Source organism: Camelina sativa, chromosome 3 (assembly GCF_030686135.1).
Source record: "Camelina sativa cultivar CO46 ecotype springtype chromosome 3, ASM3068613v1".
NCBI classification, from domain to species: Eukaryota; Viridiplantae; Streptophyta; class Magnoliopsida; order Brassicales; family Brassicaceae; genus Camelina; species Camelina sativa.
The window spans coordinates 23,851,551-23,855,746 of record NC_141882.1 but is presented as its reverse complement, the minus strand read 5'-3'; the positions used below and the strand labels follow the sequence as shown (position 1 = coordinate 23,855,746).

The 4,196-nt window shown below is 37.9% G+C and overlaps 1 pseudogene; it reads left to right on the top strand.

Moving 5' to 3' along the window:
• Window positions 1–537: 537 nt before the first annotated feature.
• On the top strand, window positions 538–2,524 carry LOC104779135 (uncharacterized; annotated as a pseudogene).
• Window positions 2,525–4,196: the final 1,672 nt, after the last annotated feature.

The following is a 4,196-nucleotide window of genomic DNA, read 5'->3' as shown; positions in this document are numbered from 1 at the left end:
ATCCCGAACTTTCAAATTTGGGAAAAAAAAATCCCGAACTTTCAAGATGTCATTTTAATTACCAAGTTTAGGTTGACTTATACATAAAATAGCAAACTTTGTTTGACCATGTCGATTTAGACACCAAGTTAACTCTCTATTTATTCTCGAAGATGGGGTTAATTGCCCGTTAGTTGCTACCGTTTAGCCAAAACGACATAGCTTGAGTATTTGTAAAATGACGTCGTTTATCTAACTGAAGAAAACAAAAACCCTCAAATCGATTTCTAGGTTTACAATTCCCAAATCGATTTCAAAAAATCCTAGAAAACAATCTCAAAAACCTCTCCTTTGGTGGAATTGTCGCCATGGCACGGACCCGTGGAGGAGGAACGTGGCTTCCAAATCGACGGTCGTCTCGACTGATGAATGTGACGGCAAACAAATAAGCTGAAAGTAGCAGAGCTGAAACCGAGACGGTGGAGATCCAATCGGATACTGAGGAAGATCAAATCCCAACAGAGATTGAGACTGAGACTAAGGCGTTACCAGACACTAATGCAATTCCTCAACACCAAGGTTGTTGGTGATGACGACCTTGATGAGGTTATGTATGCTGACGAAAGTAATGATGAAGAAGTTCGTGTAGACCAACAATAGAGCATTGTAACTGTTCCAGTTGTAGATGTAGGTCGAGTGGAAGATAATGATGAAGGAGGTATAGGTGTAGAGGAGGAAAATTGTGAAGCTTTTGAAGCCGAGTATGGACCAGGTGCGAGGGATGACAATGGAGACGAGAGTGATGCAGATAGTGGAGATGATATATGGGATGAAGGGAGGATTCCAGATCCTCTTTCACCCAGTGACGATGATGAAGAATTTGACGACGAAGGTGATGCTCCCCAAATTGAAGATCCCGAAGAGATATTGAGCTTTGTAAAAACGTTTAATGGCCCAGAAGAATTCAAGATAGGTGTGCTAAGGTACTCTCTCAAGACTATATACGATGTTAAGCTTTATAGATCTCAGAGTTTGAAGATATGTGCTCAGTGTTATACGACTGATGTAAAGTGTCCATGGAGATGCTATGCTTCGTATGATAAGAAGAAGCATAAGATGCAAGTAAAGATCTACGATGATGAGCATGCATGTGTGAGGTCTGGATTTTCAAAGATGTTGAAGACTGTGACAATTGCTTGGTTGTATAGAGAAAGACTGCGAAATGATCCTAAAATTACTAAACATCAGATGGTTGCAGAGATCAAGAGAGAGTACAACTTTGAAGTCACTGAAGATCAATGTTCAAAGGCAAAGACAAGAATTATGAAAGAAAGAAAAATCACTCATGAAGAACACTTTGCTCGTATATGGGATTATCAAGCTGAGATCTTTCGATCTAATCCAGGGACAACATTTGAGATCGTGACTACTCCCGGTACATCCACTGGCAGCTTACAAAGGTTTTATCAGTTATTTATTTGCTTTAATTCACAGAGAGATGCTTGGAATAATACATGTAGGCCTATCATAGGTATAAATGGTGCCTTTCTGAAATGGGATGTAAAGGGTCATCTTTTAGCTGTTGTTGGGAGAGATGGTGATAACAGAATAGTTCCTATTGCATGGGCTGTAGTTGAGATTGAGAATGATGATAATTGGGACTGGTTTCTTAGGCAGCTCTCTGCCAAGCTGGATCTTCAAGATGGGAAAAACATAGCAATCATATCAGACAAACAATCGGTTAATTAAAGGTTCATTTGTCTATTTCAAACATTATTTCGGTTCTTGTCTCAAATCATCTAATTGTTTACATTTTTCACATTTTCAGAGATTAGTTAAAGCAATTCACGAAGTCATTCCACAATCTGAGCATAGGCAATGTGCTAGGCACATCATGGACAATTGGAAGAGAAATAGTCATGACATGGAGTTGCAACGACTCTTATGGAAAATTGCTAGGAGTTACACAGTAGGGGAATTTGGTGGTCATATGGAAGCATTGAGGAGTTACAATCCGAGTGCCTATGATTCACTACTGAAAACTAACCCGAGAACATGGTCTAGAGCATTTTTCAGGATTGGAAGCTGCTGCAATGACAACTTAAACAACCTCTCAGAGTCTTTCATTAGAACCATCCGCCTGGCCCGTCGGAAACTTTTGCTAGACATGTTAGAAGATATTATGAGATAGTGTATGGTGCGTAATGAGAAGAGGTATGTAATTGCTGGTAGGTTGAAGACTAGATTCACAAAGAGAGCTCATGCTGAGATTGAGAAGATGATTTCTGGATCGCAGTTCTGTGAAAAGGGGATGGCAAGGCATAATAAACATGAGATAAGATGTGGTGATGTCAAAGTCTGTGTTGATATGAGTGACCGGACTTGTGGCTGCAGGAAATCTGGTATACCATGTGTTCATGCAGCATCTGTCATCATAGGAAAGAAAGAGAAGGTGGAAGACTATGTTGTTGAGTGGTACATAACTAGAATGTGGCAGTTAACTTATGCTGATGGTATTGCGCATGTTCAAGGCAAGCTGTTGTAGCCAAGAGTGAATAGACTAGGATTATTGCCACCTCCATGGCGAAGGGGCAATCCTGGGCGGCCAAATAATCATGCTAGGAGGAAATCACACTTTGGATCTGCTACCAAGTTATCACGCGTGAATCGAGTCATGACATGTTCTAATTGCAAGCAAGAAGGACACAACAAACAAGCATGTACGAATCAGAGAGTTGCAACTCCACCAAAAAAAGTTCAGGTAAGATTATCCATTGAGTCTTACAAATTATTTTGATTGAATGAAACCTGATATATTGATTGAAATCAGGAGCCGAGAGTTATATTGTTTGGACAAGGACAACCTTTTCAGGGAGAAACATCTCAAGGAGATTCTCAACCACCTCCGATAGCTTCCCAACCATCTCAAGGAGCTTCTCAACCACCTCCGATAGCTTCCCAACCATCTCAAGGAGCTTCTCAACCACCTCCGAGAGCTTCTCAACCATCTCAGGGAGCTTCCCAAGCATCTCAAAGAGGACAATCTCATCTCGGAGGATCACAAAGAGGACGATCCCATCTAGGAGGAGCACAAAGAGGACGATCCCATCTAGGAGGACCACTAAGAGGAACTTCTCATATAGGAGGTTCACAGGGAGGAAGTTCACAGAACTAGTTTGTTTGTTTGTTTTTTGGATTGGTCATTTCTCTTAGAACCAGTTTGAATGTTGCTCGTATTTGGAATGTTGATCGGATTTGGAATGTTGCTCGGTTTTTTTGTCCAAAACATGTGTGTTGTTTGTTTTTGTCTTCGTATTCCATGATTTATATCATAAGACATGTTTCAAAATAGGCATCTAGACAAAGGTTTAAAGCACAAAAACATAAGGTTTACATTCTTCAATAACCTAACATCAAATTCTTCTCATCACCTTCCCTAATCAATACATAACCTAACACAATGGTGATAACACAAAACCACAGAAAACAGACTTTCAAGCACAATTTACACTTTTGGAGTTCCTTTTTGCTGAAATTTGCTTCTTCCTTCCTTTCATCACAACGTTTAACTCATTGACATCTGCTTTGATTTTGCTGATCTCCTCTGCAATAATGACATCTTGAAAGTTCGGAATTTTTTTGTACCAAATTTGAAAGTTCGGGATTATTTTGGCATTTTTCCCAATTTGAATTGTTAATATAATCGTACTCTCAAAACGCACAAAAACTTTTATAGTGCATGACATGTATATCACCTAAAGATTCATTGCATAATTTATCATGATGATATGATATCTTAGGAGACTTTTTTTTTGACAAACTTAAAATCTTTGGAGACTCAGATATGCATACCGTATAGTAAAATAATCGATATCTATTTGTGTGAAAAAATATAATTATGTATATTTACTTTTGTGGTCTTTTGTTTATGTAATAAATAATATATATCTTTCAACTGTTAAAAACATAAATATTATATATAAAAATTTGACAAAAATTAAATATAATATACTAAAAATCTAACTCAAATGAAGATAACTTTTCAATTTCCATCCCAAGCATTTTCAAATATCTTTAATATATGTTTAATGAATACAGTTTTTGTCCTGTTTATAATACCATCTCAATGTTATTTAACATACTCAATCATTCTATTTCTAAGCGTACTCTCGGTATCATTATCATGTAGATAAATTAAATGAACAAAATTTCTCATA